The sequence below is a fragment of the Telmatherina bonti genome (genome assembly GCF_933228915.1).
Source record: "Telmatherina bonti genome assembly, chromosome: 6".
NCBI classification, from domain to species: Eukaryota; Metazoa; Chordata; class Actinopteri; order Atheriniformes; family Telmatherinidae; genus Telmatherina; species Telmatherina bonti.
Window position 1 is genome coordinate 9,228,831 of NC_136624.1, and position 18,202 is coordinate 9,247,032.

The window sequence follows — 18,202 nt, forward strand, 5'->3', positions numbered from 1 at the left end:
TTTTTTTTTTTTTTTTGTCTTGTCCAGCATTTAAGCAAGCAGACTGATGTTCTGGATGCTGTGTTCTGCTGAGCAAATTTATTTTGCCAAGGGGAACTTTTGTAGATGTAATGATCCCCTTGTATTTCTTGATTCTTATTTTATTTTTCAATTTGTTTTGGATAATAGCTTGTATTACAGAGTTTATGCTGCTGGACCCGACCGGAAAGGACAGGAAAGGGGCAGAAAGAGAACAGAAAAGAGAACATAAAAAAACAAAAAAAAAAAAAAAAAACAACCAAAAGAAAGAGATCAATGCATACATGTATATGCACATACATACCCACCTACATATATATGTATATACACTCGCACATACATTATATATATACATATATACATACATACATACATATACACATACATACACATGCATACACACACATGTACACATACATGCATACATAAAGAGATATACATACATACATATACACATACATACACACACACATATATATATATATATACATATATACACATATACATACATACACATACATATACACATACACATACACACACATACACATACATATACATACATACACATACACTCACACATATGCATACATATATACATATCCATACACATACATACATACACATACACACACACATAAGTACACACACATACCCACCCACACACATAAATATATACACCCACACAAGCCAACTCTAGATTCGTGGAGAACAAAACCGTTGACAATCATGAGGACCAGAAACTAGCAAGTTAAGTCAAAAAGACAGAAAGAGAGGTACCTGCTGTTAGTGAATAAACTTGCTGGATGACTCAGTGACTGTGACACATGCAGAACATTCATGCAGAACATTCAGAGTGGAACGTGTTTAGAGAAGAGTGATCGTGCCAATGTGACCCCGCCCGCCTACAGCTAGAGGAAGGCCAGGAGAACCCAGAGACCCGGGTAACCGACAGTCACCCCCAGGTACAGATCCCAACCCCCCTACTCCAGAGCCAGCCATGCATCTGCCCAGGAGGTGGCGAAGGAGGTGCCCAACCAGAGTCCCCCGCAGTCAGGGGGAACAGGCCCCAGCAGGCCCAGGCCGGCAAGGGCCGATCCCGCCGGGCACCGGCCACCTAGGGCAGACAGAGCGCAGGCCCCAGGGCCCCAAGAGCCCGTGAGCAGCCCCCCACCCCCGCAGGCAGAGGGCACAGCCCACACCGACGGAGGACCAGGATCCCCAGACCGCCACCCAGCGGCAGCCAGGTCGCACCCCAGCTGCGCCCCCGGGTACAGGACACCACCCCCCCACCACCAAACCACACACACATATACATGCATACCCCCCCCCCCCTCCCCCCCCAAACACGCACTCCCCTCTCAACCCCCCATCCACACAACCCTCTGCAATCCATGCACATCATCCATCACATATACAACCCCACCCCACCTCTACTCACTCACCCATACCAAGTCACACGAACCCCAATCGCCCCATAGGCTTCACTTTTAACCACCGGAGGTTGCCGGTTGATTAACCCTTTAAAGGCAAAGTAAGTATCACTGACACCTAGTGCTTTAGATCGGACCTGCAGTCCAAGGAAAAAGCCATGGCGAGCGTTGTTCCATCCTACCCACTTCGGAGAGTGTTGGCAAGGTTGGCAGCTTATGAGAAGACGGAGCTTCCAGACCTGGAGGTTGCTGCCAGCTAGCAGACATAAAATACCAAACGCTGTGTGATACACAATTGGCTGAGAAACTAGGAAGTAGTAATGAGCAACAGAGAGCACAGAGTTCTTCTTCAACTCTTATTTTGAAAGGAGAAAAGCTGCACAAAGATATGGTTGATGGAGACGACAGATTGAAGGTTCTTTCTATCCGGGGCAACAAATGATAACGTTTTTAACAGTTCTTACAGAAAATATCCTTCTTTAGCCTTTAAGACTCGACCCATAAAAATTTGCAAGAAAAGCCCTTTTTCAAAAAAAAAAAAAAAAAAAAAAGGATCTTTATTTAGCTTTGTAACAGAATCGTTAAATCTTTTGGGACATTTATGATTTATTAACATGTGATACGTCATAATGATTACAGTGTAATCTTCTGCTTCCTGCTGTCCACCATGGGGGTAGAAAGACGAGTAGAAGGTTGTGTTTAACAGGATTTTTTACCATTAACTGATTCAAAATGTCTCCGAAACTGCATGAATTATAAACATCATGTTGGGTTTTATGGGGTTAAAGACGAAAAATGCAGAATGTGTCAAACTATGATAAAGTCAGACTTATAATTTGGTTTTAAGAAAAATTTAATTTGACTAAATTCTTTGGGATTGTGACTGATCATATATCAATGTATTTATCTGCAGGAACAAGTTGTATAAATAATTTATAAAGCTGATCAGTTTGCACATACAACTCCACTGCAGCCCAATAACCAGCAGACCAAACCAGCTTTTGTTCTCTGCTACAGAAGAGAGCAAAAGGTCCGTTTGGGATTTTATTCTCTGACAGGAGAAAAATGAACCTGCATGATATGGATGACATCCAACATTACTGCCATGATAAGAAGATCCCACTGGAGACGTTTCACACACGGCACAGTGGAGGCGCCATCATGGTCTGTGACAACAGTCTCACCAAGGACGTCTTCTAGTCCTAATGGACTATCCTGTACATTCCTCTGATTTAAATGCCATGTATAATATGTGTGGATGGACAGAAAGGAAAACACTAACAGCCAACATGCTTAGAGGAACTTCATACGTCATCATGTAGAACAGTGGACCTGCTCACTACGCCGTCCTGTTTCGGTATTTTGAGCTGTGGTCTTAAAAACATTTGATCAGCTGATTAAGAGCCTGACTTCGAATACAGTTTTTAATAAATCAGTCACTCTTCAGGTTGTGCCTCCTGCTCATGTTTCTTCTTTTTACATTTTAAAGCGATTACAACCTGGTTACGACGCAAAATGTAAATATCCTTATCAGGTTCAAGTATTTTATTCAGGTATGATGTTACAGGTGTTTGTTTACTGTTAAATATAAGATTTTTTCTGTTAGTGGGTAAAACTCTGGAATGATAGAACAATTAAATCTATATTATTCTAAAATATATGAAAGTCTGTCTGAAGGTTTTTTCTTATTTATTCTGAAGCTTTTAATAGCAAAATAAAACTCAATTTTAACATAGATGAGGTTCAAATAAATGTTTATATTACATTTTATATTCTGCTTCAGTCTCTGCAGGATTCATAGTTGCATAGATTCATAGACGGAAAATCAGCCTGTTTGGATTTTTTTTTTGTTTCCTGACAGATGACTGAATAAACCAGGATCTTCCATATCCACTTTTTTCAGGAACTTCCAGAATAAGCTTCAGCCTGGAAATTTGTTATATGCCTGCCTAGACTCAGAGATAATGTTTAAGTTGTTTTTGTGATGAAGGAAAGTGATCCCCATTAATCAGAATTTAATTGATTGTTTTAATTCCATCGTTAAAGCCTAAATTTAGCTGAAATTTAAAAGAAAAAAAGTTTTAACATGGGATTATTAGTAGTTAAATATTGACCAAACTTGAGATTTAAGAAATACAGAGTAATACAATGCTTCAGATTTTCTTTTGGAAATTTAATTTCTTCATTTTATTTGTTTGCATTTGACTTTATGACAGAAAATTTTCACTATTTTAAGACCTGCAGAACTAAGTTTAGATTTCTATTTTTTACAAAAAGTCTTGCATGAAAAATAGCTACAAACACTTGGTATTTAAATCCTTGTCAGAACAATAACATTTTGTCCAAATCCATTGCATTAAACGAGTCTGAAATAAATGTTTCTAAAGATTCAGAGCATCATAGGTTATTGGGAAGCTAAACAACCAATCTCAGCGAAGCAGAGCGTCCCCCCCCTCCAAACCAGCTACGTCTGATCTGATTCTACAAAGATTTCACTGTAAAGATATCAAATCTGAATCGAACACTACAGATGAATTATGTCCTTCTGTCCTCTGATGAAACTTTCATCCATCCATCCATCTGATACTTCTTAACCGAGGTTGGGAGGTGAGGGAGGCAGCGTATGCAGGGAATCCACCTGTACATATCAGGTTTCTTCCATCACTCCTGAATAAGACCCAGTAATACATGAACTCCTCCAGCTGGGGAAGGGGCCCATTCCCGATCTGGAGAGGAAAGTATCATCTTAGAAGAACAGTTTCAGAGCAGCGTGTAGTTCGATTGGTTCATCGGCCGCCCTGCCTGGTGTGCAGAGGCTCCTCGATGTCCAGGTTTGAGTCCCTTCTCCCAGAACCCCTGTCCAGTCGAGCTTGTATCAAATAAAGGCCTTTAGAGCCCAAAAATCATTTGAAATAAACAGACCCACTACGGTAAGGCGATGCCATACAAACATGTCGATACCAGAGTTCTGTTGAAAAAGGTGTTTGTGAGGTTTTATTGACCTCTTAACTTTTACCATCAATTTTTAATCAGTCTATGTTTGGGTTGCAGTGGACAATCCAGACAGGAGGAGATCATGTTCCCAAAAAGACTGATGTGAAGTTTGTTATATTCAGATTGTTGTTTTTTATCTGGATGCTCTAAATGAGAAGGGATGTTAATGCAGAAAATACTGAGAATAAATAATGAATAGCAGCGTGAATCACTGGAACAACTGAAAGTGCTTGTGGAGTTTCATCTCTCAGATGATTCATGCGTTTGGCCACGAGAAGCCGTCTCTGCTGTTTGGTGAAACGTGGGTGACCCTGATGAGAACAACCTGCCAGGTTTGAAGTGGAAAAACAGCCGTCACTTTCAGTCGTGGAAGGAAGTTTGTAGCATCGCCAGCATAAAAAAAATGGAGGAATTGCAACGTAAGGTTGTAAAATTGCCAGCATTAAAGATGGAAGACTTCAGCGGAAGGTCGTAGCATCACCAGCAGAAAAGATGGAGCAATTTCAAAGGAAGGTCATAGTAACACCAGCAGTAAAGATGGAGAAACTTCAACGGAAGATTGTAGCATCGCCAACAGTAAAGATTGAGGAACTACAACAGAAGGCTGTAGCAGCGCCAACAGTAAAGATGGAGGAACTACAACAGAAGGCTGTAGCATCGCCAGCAGTAAAGATGGAGGAATTTCAAGGGAAGTTCATAGGAACGCCAACAGTAAAGATTGAGGAACTACAACAGAAGGCTGTAGCATCGCCAGCAGTAAAGATGGAGGAATTTCAAGGGAAGTTCATAGGAACGCCAACAGTAAAGATTGAGGAACTACAACAGAAGGCTGTAGCATCGCCAGCAGTAAAGATGGAGGAATTTCAAAGGAAGGTCATAGTAACACCAGCAGTAAAGATGGAGAAACTTCAACGGAAGATTGTAGCATCGCCAACAGTAAAGATTGAGGAACTACAACAGAAGGCTGTAGCATCGCCAACAGTAAAGATGGAGGAACTACAACAGAAGGCTGTAGCATCGCCAGCAGTAAAGATGGAGGAATTTCAAGGGAAGTTCATAGGAACGCCAACAGTAAAGATTGAGGAACTACAACAGAAGGCTGTAGCATCGCCAACAGTAAAGATGGAGGAACTACAACAGAAGGCCGTAGCAACGCCAGCAGTAAAGATGGAGGAATGTCAAAGGAAGGTCATAGTAACACCAGCAGTAAAGATGGAGAAACTTCAACGGAAGGTTGTAAAAACGCCAGCAGTAAAGATGGAGGAACTACAACAGAAGGCTGTAGCATCGCAGTAAAGATGGAGGAATTTCAAAGGAAGTCGTAGCATCGCCATCAATAAAGATGGAAGAATTTCAACGGAAGGTTGTAGCATTGCCAGCAGTAAAAATGGAGAGTCAGCAAAAACAAAATTTAAAAAAAAAAAATCTGGGTTCCTCGCAGCAATAAATGACACGTTATTTGAGCTCACAGTGAATAAGGTTGGTTCATCTCAGTCCAGTCCAGTCTGATCCAGCCCACTGTCTGTCAGGTTCACGCTGCCCTGGAAGGTCTTTTTATACCAGATCGCTGCTGATAAAAAAAGATCAGAGCGACTGAATGAAAGAGAAAGAGAAGCGTAGAGAATCCATCTCATATTCTAATGCAGCCATTACGCTCTGAAAAGAAACCGCTCATCTATTCATTTTATGAGGCATTTGTTAAAAAAAAAAAAAAAAAAAAGATGACACTGCAAGAGGCCTGGTCAGAGTGATTAAAATTCTTTGAATTAGCTCTTCAATCACTGCATACAAATGCATATAAAGTACACAGAAATGCACTCAAAAGCTTCTATCTGTAGCAGAATATGAAAAGATTGATTTACTCATATCTCACTCGGAGTTGTTTTCAGTGTGAGGAATTGATTGGTCAACACATTAAAAGCTTGTACATCATGCACTCCATACACACTACATGAAAAGGCTTTTAGAAAAACATCCAATAACTCAGATCAGCTGATTGCTGAAACCACTTCATGTTTACAGCACTCGCAGCAGGTGCAGGAAAGGCTCAACTAAAGGATGTAAATGGGGAATAAACGGAGGAAAACAAGCCTCTTCTTGGATCTTTTAAGGATTTAAACTTTTGTAAACCTCATGGCTACGCTGCACTTTTCTTGTTATTGGAAAAATAGATCTTGGGTTTACGCGCTGCCTTTGCAAACACAAAACACAATGATGTAACGCCTTTACAACCCGTATGTAGCATGCACCTCAAGATTTACACATGCGCTGATGTTAAACTTGACATTAACGTTGCTGCTACAGGACACAACAATTACCTGCAAAACAAGCACCAATCATGTTCCACTTCATTATTTTCTCTTGGACTTTTCCTAAACGACAGAAAGCAGCTGTACATTTGTACCACCTCCCAATGTAAAGGTGTGTTTCACTGTTCCTCAGACACCCGAGAGGTGCTTACATCATGAAGCCAAGTGAGCATTCCCCGTTTTATCTGCTTTGTGAAAAGACTCTACCTCTAAAGCAAGACCAGATTACTAAACTCTGGTTTTTCCGGCTCTGGTTTTGGTTTGTCCTTTCCACCTTTATTCACAATTTAACACGAGTGATGTGCATGTAGCACATCTCAAACTCAGATCACAGGAGATTTTTAAGTTGAATCGCTGTCTCTCTGGTCTACCAGTTGGCTGTAATCCGCCTCTAAACTGGTTCTTTACAAGTGAAAGTGAGATGAAGCTTCATGAAAAAACTGGTTTACAGCAGGGTTCATTTCCAAAAGCTTCATGTGCACACAATCCCAATATGCTTACAGGCTAACAAGCTTAATAGCTAACCAGCTAAAAAGCTTACAAGATAGCAAGCTAATGGCCTTGTGAGCTAACAAAATAATAAGTGTACAATATACCAAGCTATGAAGATAAGATAACAATTTAAAGAGCTTACAAGCTACAAACTAACAAGCTAGCAAGATAACAAGCTAATAAGCTCACAAGCTAACATGATACAAATACATGTAAAGAAAATAACAATAAGCTTTGAAGCTAACAAGCTTACAGACTAACATGACAATAAGCTAACAAGATAATATTATTATGCTAGGAATGCTATTATGCTATGCTTGAAATAATCACATATCTAATGGTACACTTTTTATTTTAATTGTTTCCTCTCACAAAATCCAGATCCACTCCAGGCGAGGCCGTGGTAAACCTTTGGCTCAAAAAGACACAAAATGACCAGTAAAACCAGTCTCGATGTTTGGAAATAATTAACTTAAAGGAAACAGTTTTAAAGGACTATGATCTCAATAATAACAAGAACACTTGTTATCAGACTACTGAAGTCAGTTGGAAAAAAAAGACTGGGTTTTTTTTTATATTTTCAAAAAAAATATATAAATAAATAAATAAAATAAAGAAATCACATACTAAAGAAAGTTGAGAAATGCTCAATAACAAAAACAAAAAAGCTCTGCTTTGTATATTTATCTTTTTATTTTTTGTGCTAAATCTTGTGCTAAATCTTTATGATTCAAACAAGTTTCCTCACATTTTATTGTATTTAGAAGCTAAAACGGATGTTTTGTTTTTTTTACATTAAAAGCAAAAGGGAAAAAAAAACTTTACAGAATGAACAGTTCCTTTGGGGTGTCAGGATTGAGTATTAAAGGAACCTCCATTATACATGTAGTACAGAGTTACGATGGATCAGAACATAATTTGTCTCAAACACTAAGAAATATCAGTCGGTTCCCAAAATTATTTCACAATTCAAAGTGTTGAAGAACTTTGTTCTTTTAATATCAGCATTGCATAATATTATAAAACTGTTTTCATAGAATAAACTTGCAAATATAAGAAAGTACAGCTGAAGCAAAGGTATCTACTGAAATTCTGATGAGGTATGTGATTCATTAGTTTCATTAGATAATAATTTGTTATATAATAACTGCAATGTTAATTATTCATGTAAATTTAATCCGATGTAATTATATGCATGCAATTTATTTTTCACATTCTTATATAGACAAAGTAAAATCTAACACAATAGTCATATTTTTAACAATTTCATTCAGTTAAAGACTAAAAATTTCCCAAACACGTTTTTATTAACAATTCATCATTTCATTTAAAATTTGGATTAGTTCTCAGACAATAATCTGATTATCCCAGATAATAATCTGAAAATATCTCTTATAATTGATTATTTATCTAATAATCTGATTATTGCACTGACAAAAATCTAAATATTTCTGTGATAATAATCAGATTATATCTCTAATAGTCTGATTGTTGCTAATAAATTAATCTAAATGTTTATTTGACTATAATTTGATTATATTTTTGATAATAATCTGATTCCTCTGACGGAACAAAGTAAAAATATGATAGTGACATTTCTGGTTTATATAGAGGTGAAAAAAACAGGATAAATAAAAACATCTGACTTTCGAGGATTATGCAATAATTAGCATTTTATGTTTTTTTGGACAATCTCAGAGCTGATACTGTATGAAGTACAGCTGGACATGTCCCTCCTAGCGTTCAGGTCCAGGAGATTGTGTCCTGGAGGACATGTCCCGCCTACGTCTCCTAGAGGTCATGTTCCTCAAAACCTTCTTGTTTTAAGTAAAACTGATTTTTCTCACGTCATAAATAATAAAAACAACATTAGAAGTAGACATGATGGTAAAAAAAAAACAACTTCTCAAATCAAAGTGTTATCTGCACCAAACGTTACATTTCTTTACTTTCTCCCAACACAAGGATCATTTCTTGTCTCAACATTAACTAAGAAATGACAGATTTAACTTTAATTATGACATAAATATATCAGCAAAGTTTAAGTTTAAAAGTGTTTTTCCATCAGAACATGCAGTAAACGGTTAGTCACACATAATTCCACCCCGGGATAATCTACGGACTCAATGATAAAGAAAAAATAAGCATCTGGGTGGTTTGGGAACGAGCCGCACCCTATTTACAACACAGAGAAGAAAAACAAACTCCCTCCAAGGAGTCCAAGCAAAAGCAACCGATGCAGGTAAACAACAACGTCTGCAGCTCTGCTGGGAGAGGACGCCATCACAAACAAGGTGTGCACGTCTGCATGTCAGCGAGGCAGAGAGGAAGAGACAGAGACAGATGCTGGAGAGAGAGAGAGAGAACGGGACAAAGGTGGAGAGAGAGAGAGAGAGAGAGACTCAGAGAGACAGAGATGCTGGAGGTAGAGAGAGAGAGAGAGAGAAAGAACGGGACAAATGTGCAGAGAGAGAGAGAGACTCTGAGAGAGACAGAGATGCTGGAGAGAGAGAGAGAGAGACAGATGGAGAGAAACTCTGAAAGTGGAACTGAGAAACAAACACCTGGCTGCACACTCTGTCACCACCTTACACCAGAACCTCACTAAACCAACCAGTCCCACCAGTTTGACTAAGCTGTACCACCACATCTGGACTGGTCGACTAATGATTCCCATCAGGATGGTCCACTAGACTCGGTCCGACTGGGGACTCGGGGGGGTGGGGGGGCATCTGGGTTCACGCTGCACTTCTCATACAAACTGGATCTTATAAAAAATGGTGTTCTCATTGTGCTGGTGGTCTGGGTCAACGAGGCCCTGGTGGTCTGGATCAACGAGGCCCTGGTGGTCTGGGTCAACGAGGCCCTGGTGGTCTGGGTCAACGAGGCCCTGGTGGTCTGGGTCAACGAGACCTTGGTGGTCTGGGTCAACGAGGCCCTGGTGGTCTGGGTCAACGAGACCCTGGTGGTCTGGATCAGCGGGGTCCTAGTAGTCTGGATCAAAGGGGCCCTAGTAGTCTGAGTCAACGAGGCCCTGGTGGTCTGGATCAACGGGGCCCTGGTGGTCTGGGTCAACGAGGCCCTGGTGGTCTGGGTCAACGAGGCCCTGGTGGTCTGGATCAGCGGGGCCCTGGTGGTCTGGATCAACGAGGCCCTGGTGGTCTGGATCAACGAGACCCTGGTGGTCTGGATCAGCGGGGCCCTGGTGGTCTGGATCAACGAGACCCTGGCGGTCTGGATCAACAGGGCCCTGGTGGTCTGGATCAACGAGGCCCTGGCGGTCTGGATCAACGAGGCCCTGGTGGTCTGGATCAACGAGACCCTGGTGGTCTGGATCAGCGGGGCCCTGGTGGTCTGGATCAACGAGACCCTGGCGGTCTGGATCAACAGGGCCCTGGTGGTCTGGATCAACGGGGCCCTAGTAGTCTGGATCAAATGGGCCCTAGTAGTTTGAGTCAACGAGACCCTACCGTTCTGGGTCAACGAGACCCTGGCGGTCTGGGTCAACGAGACCCTGGCGGTCTGGGTCAACGAGACCCTGGCGGTCTGGGTCAATGAGGCCCTGGTGGTCTGGATCAATGAGGCCCTTGTGGTCTGGATCAATGAGGCCCTGGTGGTCTGGGTCAACGAGACCCTGGCGTTCTGGGTCAACGAGACCCTGGCGGTCTGGGTCAATGAGGCCCTGGTGGTCTGGATCAATGAGGCCCTGGTGGTCTGGGTCAACCAGGTCCGTGAGACATGTCTCCAGTACAGAACCGTCTAACGTCCCACACATGGACTTTCTACTTGTGTTTACCCGCTTCTTGCATTTGGTCCGCTTGTAACGGACTGAGTCCAGTTCTTTCCCAGCAAGCTCCCATCACGGGACTGATTCCCAGCAAACAGACTGGATCCAGACGAGAACAGCTCACTGTGGACGTGTCCAGAGTTCACAAAGCCATGACCTGAGAAGCACCAGGATGATCCTGGATCCGCGACTCCCATCCATCCGGAGCTTTTATAGCTGCTCCGCTATGCCGTTTCCTGCATGAAGGAAACCGGGAAGCGGCGCCCAGATGAAAGTACCGCGTCATTCATCTCACGCAGCATCATCACAGTAAACAATGAGACTGAAGAAGGGACTCGGGTCCAATTAGCCATCTCTGCTCTCGGTTGTCAAGTGTTTTAACAGCCTTCAAGGATGAAAACGGTAACCTGCACACTTTCATCTGTGCTCCACACTCATCAGCCAGCTCGCACCTTCGCTTAAGCAGAGCACTGCATCTTGGGTAATTACTGCTCCCCCAATTACCTCCCAGCTTGTAAATATATATCAAATAAACAAGCAGTAACCCGTCAATTAGCAGGCTTTCATACAGCAGCGAGCCAAAGGCAGCGTTCCACTTCAAAGTGCGCTTGTACCTGGTAACCGCGGTTAAGAGCACATCTGAGCACAACGCTTTGTAAAATTATTAAATCACACGTGTTTCTGACTTAATTAACATGCGGCTGTGATTAAAACCCGCTTTAATGGCCAACAGGGTGAAGAAGCGCGGCGCTGGGAGCAGAGTTCGGCCTTTTCTCCCAGTCAAGACGGACGATAACATTGTTGAATTCAAAGCAGCTGCAGAAACAGTCTGTCAACAACATTAGCATAGCTGCTCGTCTCCGTGGCTCCCTCCGTCTGTCCTCCAGCCGCTGAGCTGAGATCTGAGTGGCGTGATGGCTTATCACAGAGCGAGCAGCGAGCTAAGCCGGAGTGATGCGCCCAGAAAGGCATGATCAAAGCGCAGCGCGTTTCCACCCAGCGATGCTGATGGAGGAGCAGGCCCTGCCATCCTCTGCTTCTTATTAGGCTGAAAACAGCCAACAAGTGCAGGATGAAGGCCTTAAACGCCTCGCATCAGGCCGCCAATCACGGCTATCAGCGTCTAAGAGCTTGAGTACTCTGAAGCAGCAGAGTAAAGATGTAATCAGGGTCAGGGTGTAAGACCAGGACCCTGAGGTCCAGCTGAAAACCACACCGGGATTCCTGGCAGAAACACCGCACCACAAAACACCAGAGAAAAAAAAAAAGGCTTTTCATCTTTATCGCATCATTTCTGTGTGATCACAGCGACACAAACTACTTATTTCACCTATAATCTGGGATAAATGCAACCCATAGAACAGATAGAGACCAAAGCAGAGCTCAGCTTTGCTCCTCACTGAACTTTCAGGCTTATTTATTTACTTCTTTCTCTGTTTACTTTCTGTTTGTTTGGTTTAATAAGTGCCTGATGAATCCCTCTCCGGCAGCCATGCTAGCCAGGATAATAAGCAGCCTTCCTGATATGAGGTTTGATCCTCGGACAGGATCAGAGCCCAGGAGACTCCAGCGGACACGCCGCCGCACCAACCTGCAGTTTAAACAGAGTCGCTTACCGTTGTGATGAAACCCGACTTTCACTCGCAGCTTCACTTCCTTCCCATGTCGCCCTGCAATCAGAAACAAAACAACATGCCAGGACATCAGAGTTTACACATGTGAAGCTCATCATGGTGCACGCGGCGAGCGGACAGCTGATGGGAACAGGTGCTGGCAGCTGAGCGCAGCTTGCAGCGTATGTCTGAGCCCCTCCAGGGTTTCACCTGCAGCTTCTCCGACCACTCAAACTTCCAGCCTTCCAGCAGGCTGAAGGAGCCGCAGAGCAGGGGCCAGACTGTGTGTGCTTCCACCTCACGGACAAACCAAATCAGAAAACGCTACATCATGGGTCTGTAAAGACTTAAAAGATGCCTTCAGGACAGAAACGGTGTGAAAGTGCAGGACTGGCTGCTCTCAGCTCTTCTCTCATCTCCGTTTAACAAATCAGGGAAATATTTACCAACAAACACCACAGGAATCAGAAACTATCAAAAATAAACCGCCTCAACGAGGAGTTTTTACATAGAAACCACAGTAACAAGGAGTTTCAGATAGAAACCACGGTAACGAGAAGTTTCAGACAGAAACCACGGTAACGAGAAGTTTCAGACAGAAACCACGGTAACAAGAAGTTTAATGCTCCTGACGTATAGTTCGTGTATTTGTGAGCAGATCCAGCAGAAGCTGCTCAACGTTGAGCGGATATTCGGCTCAGCAGGATCATTCTCACCAGCTTTTCTGTGAAACCAGCTCATAAACCTGTAATTTAACTGGTTTTACAGGCGGGAAGCTCGTTGTGAAGCTTCCCAACATGCAGCAGGAGGGAATTCTCCTCCTAGCTGCAGCTAGTTTATCGTATTTGGATCCTTCTCTGCCTGATTGCACGGTGACACTTCTCAGCATCCTTCCCGTTATTCAGGACAGACGGCAGGACAAGACAGCAATTCATGTCCGTCTCCATGGAGACGGAGGAGCTGCAGCCAGCTCACCTGAAGCCGCCTGACCAATCGGCTTCCCTGGCATGGAGAGCAGCGTGCCTGGTGGCGCCACGGGGGCCCGGTTACGCCAACCTCCTCACCCTGGGAAGACTCTTCAGCTCCATCCAGGTGAAACGGCAACAACGAGCTGCACTCCTTCCATTTATGTTGCATGAGAACCAAACATGCAAATAAAAACTAAGTCATTTACCAGAAAATTCCCGTTACTCATCAGTCACGGCGGGTTCGAGGGTGTTTGTCATGTCACATAAAGGCTGAAGATGAAGATTCCCACCAAAAATAACTCCTCATCATTCAGCTGCAGGGGCGGGCAGTCCGTCTGCAGCTCCCCCCACCCCGGTTCCCAGGCCAGACACAAGCACTGAGCTTCAGATGGAAAAGCCCAATCTCAGCTGGAAGGGAACTAACTTAAATAAAAAGCTTCCTGAAATATCAAGTTTATTTTCTTCTTCTGCAACACTAAGGCCAAGAAACGAAACAAACATGTAAACCAGCAGAAGGCCGTCCATCCGTCCGTTCGGGACAGCTCGTGTCAAACAGCAAGGCCGGGAAGAGTCGGGGAGAAAGCTCGCCCTGCCTTTTAAAACCTGGTTCAGCGTTTGTGAAGGTCCATTTCTGCATAAGTGAGCACACAAACCCCAGCGCCTGTTCAGCTCATGACAACAGCCCAGCAGCAGCCCTGTTTGATCTCCACTGTTTTCCTTAATCTGGGTTGTCAAGGTTCGCTTGTTGGAGGCTGTTTACTTTACTTCTCCTACAAAAAAGAGTTTTTTTTTTCCTTTTTTTTCTCCCTCAGACAATGACTAATCCCAAGACAAGAAGGAGGGAGGTCTGCCAGCAAGTTGTTAAAGCTGCAGTTTCTCTTTTTGTGAACGTTCACATACTTTTATTCCCACTGTCGCCAGACTAACACATAAAGATCAGCTTTTCATTACTGCACACTGAATTCATGCACTTTTTTCCTTTTTAGTGCACAGATGGGTTAGAAATTCATTTCAGGTGAAAACATTTAGTTTCAAATCAATAAAAGTCAAATCCGCATCATCACTGTAAAATCCACAGTTACCGTTAATATTAGTTTCAGCTCTCTGAAATTAAAAAAAAAACTGAGTTTAAATAATAAAAAATAAAAATATACTATGCAAAAATATTTAATATGACAATGTCAGTGTGGGAATTTTTTTTTTTTTTTTTTTTTAAAAACTATCAATTGTTAAATGTTGATTTAAACAAATTATTTTCCTCCACAAGTCAAATAAAAAATGAGCATTTATTAAAATGTCAGCCTGTAACCCATATTTACAGATGAGCTCTGAAACAGTTAAAAAGCGCAGTTTAACAGTTTCTGCGCTACAAGGTGCGTCTGAGGTGTCATGTCTGTAATGAAAGGTTCCTGTAAATGTTTTCCGCTGATAAAAAGTTTAATTTGAGGATTTTATCCGCTTTGCAAGCAGCTTTAAGCTCCGCAGATGAAAACTTCACAGCAGCTGCTGATAAATGACAAAGCTGAGCGGCGTTTGAGGTTCATGAAAAGTTTGGTAAAAAAGCAAACTCAATGCCTCCTTCCTCCGGTCTGTCGGCGTTAACACGTGGGGAGGGAAGAAGCTCTTTCCCTGGGCTGCTCCAGAACAAATCACGGCTCCATAAACTCCCATTTTCTCCTCGCAAAACCTCCAAACTTCCTCACAACAAATGTTTTATTCAGCAGATAATGTTGTAATTAAAGCTTTAACAGCGGCTACGGCGAGCAAGCAGCTCCAGATGCACAAAGCAAAGCGGTGAAAATACTCCCCCCCTCCTCTCCAAGGTGCATCCCCCCCCCCCCCCACCCCTTCTTCTCTCTCTCGGGGTCTCATGTTGCCTAAACTTCATCTAGAAACACAACTTTTCACCAAACTAGAGGAAACAAGCAGCGCGGAGCTGAAAACAACCAGCGGCCGTCAACGCGGCATCAAACTCCGCCACTAAATCACAACTTTTATTCATTATTTCCTCTTTACTTGTTGTTTTGTTTGTTTGTGTAAAAAAAAAAAAAAAAAAAGCCGCAGAAAAAAAACCCGGAGCAGGAATCTGAACAAAGCTGAGCACGAGGTGAACTTACCAGAAAGAAAAGCAGTGCGCGCGGAGGCACCCAGCTCTGCTGGCAGGAGATAACCAACCTGTGCACGCGAGCTTGTGTGTACAGAGACCGCTCGCGACAACAAATGAGCCCGTAAACAGCGACACTCTGCCCGCCCCGGCGTGCGCGTGAAGATGTGTGCGTGTGAAGATGTGTGCGTGTGAAGATGTGTGCGTGTGTGTGTGAGTGCGCGCGCGTGCAACGGGGTTCTAACTTAGTAAACTGCGATCAGAAAGAGATCCTCTTACCGTGGTGGTCGAAATCACGCAGAACGTGGACTTTCACTGCCGCTGACTGCCTGGCTGTCTCGCGGGGAAACGCACGAGCTCCTCTCTGATGATTTTAGACTCTAACGCGCCGACAGAAGAAGAAGAAGAAGGAGGAAAGGAAGAATCGCGCATTTGGATGTTGTTGTTGTTGTTGTGATTGTCCACAGTCCGTGACGTCATATCCACCTGCTGTGTAAACAAGGTTTATATCAGATCCCCCACAGAAACATCACGGTCACGAGAGGAAATTCACATCACAGTCACGAGTGAATCCAGTTGGCACTTATTGGCAGTAGGAGCTGCTTTCTGTGGGGAAAAGTAATGATATGCATTAGTTTTAGCGAGGGAGGGGGTGGGGGGGGGGGGGTGGGGGGGGGGGGGGGGGGGGGGGACTAATTACTACTCAGACAGAATTTAATCTCTCACATTTTATCTTTTCATTTTTATATCTTCCTCATCAGAACTATGTGTTGTAGGTGGTTTAATCTCAGATGTTTCAATCTAGCAGGTGGTTTAATCTCAGGTGTTTCAGACATGCAGGTGGTTTAATCTCAGGTGTTTCAGGCATGCAGGTGGTTTAATCTCAGGTGTTTCAGACATGCAGGTGGTTTAATCTCAGGTGTTTCAGACATGCAGGTGGTTTAATCTCAGGTGTTTCAGACATGCAGGTGGTTTAATCTCAGGTGTTTCAGACATGCAGGTGGTTTAATCTCAGGTGTTTCAGACATGCAGGTGGTTTAATCTCAGGTGTTTCAGACATGCAGGTGGTTTAATATCAGGTGTTTCAGACATGCAGGTGGTTTAATCCCAGGAGTTTAAGTCATGTACATGGTTTAATCTCAGGTGTTACAACCATGCAGGTTGGTTAATTTCATGTGTTTTAGTCTTGCAGAAAGTTTTCAGTTTTTTATGTCAGGTGCTTCAAACACGTCTGTGTTTTCATGTTAGATAGAAACTCACTCTGCTTTTTATACATTAAAAAAAAAAGTTTTGCAGCTTTTTCAGAGAAAACCACAAATGGGGGCAGATAAAGTACCGTGACTGGATTTGTCCTTTAAGCAAAGTTTATTTCATTCTGAGTGAAAAGAAACAGAAACATTATTTGTTGTTATTGTTTGATATTTTATCTGTTTCAAAAGAACTCCTTTTACCTCGAAATGAAAACATATTTATCATGTCTGCAGCTGCTGCATATTAGTCCTGTTCCTTAGTAGAGAGCGCCACCTTCTGGCCAATCCTGCAAACTATCTCCAGCTTTATGTTTTTAGCCTCACAGTAAACTTCATGGTTCTGTTGCATCCTTTATGTCTCACTGTTTTGCTGGTCATGCGTTTTATTTTACGTTGCATGAGCTGCAGCTCCATGACCAGCCTTCTGTTTCCTTGAATCCAGTTCTGTTTCTGAACGTCTGATTGTTTAGTTCAGCCATCTTTTCATTTGTTGCCATCAAACATCCTGATCTCTGCAGCAGAGAAGCTAAACGGCAGTGAGACAAAGCGATAAGCTGGCATCTTCTCTCTCTTTTCATGTTCTTTCGTTTTTCATGGTCTTATTGTAAACAGGAAGATGCACTGATTACACTGCAGATCTGCAAAGAGCTGGGTAAAACAGAGACCAGATATTTCATGTTGTGTCTCCTCAGCTTGACTTTACTACGTAACCCTTTGATGCATCGTGTCCTCTTCAGTGGACACCTATTTAAAGGCTGTTTTTCAGTATAATCATATGTAAAGATGTTTTATTTGCAAATTTGCTACTTCAGTGGACATTAGAGTCACACGGCCAAATTTTATACATACACATGTAATTACCAGGTTTACTTTAGTGATGAACAGGAAAAAAAATATACTAGTCTGTTTTAATAGAATATTTAAATTATATATAAATTATAAATTTTAGATTATTTTAAATAGATAAAATAAATAAGCTAATTAAAAGTCAAATAGATAAAAGTGTCTGTAGGAGTAAAATATTGCATGTGAAAAAATGTGGCATTGTTTTTTAATAATTCATCCATCATAGGGTAAAAATGCAGCCACTTATCTTCTACATCTTTTAGATGAAACATTTCAGCTTTTATTTCTTTCTATTCCTTCATCGTCACATTTACATTTTAAAAGTACCCACACCCTCTTCTTCCTCATCCTGGTCTTTGTAAAGTGTGCAGAAGGATGCAACACCATG

At 42.5% G+C, this 18,202-nt stretch overlaps 1 protein-coding gene across 1 annotated transcript in view; it reads right to left on the bottom strand.

Moving 5' to 3' along the window:
- foxp1b (forkhead box P1b) overlaps positions 1 to 15,813 on the bottom strand; it is a 169,166-nt gene extending 153,353 nt beyond the window's left edge. Inside the window, 2 exon segments of the mRNA XM_079241660.1 lie at positions 12,650 to 12,703; positions 15,732 to 15,813. The gene's annotated coding sequence lies outside the window, so the exon portion shown is untranslated.
- Positions 15,814 to 18,202: the final 2,389 nt, after the last annotated feature.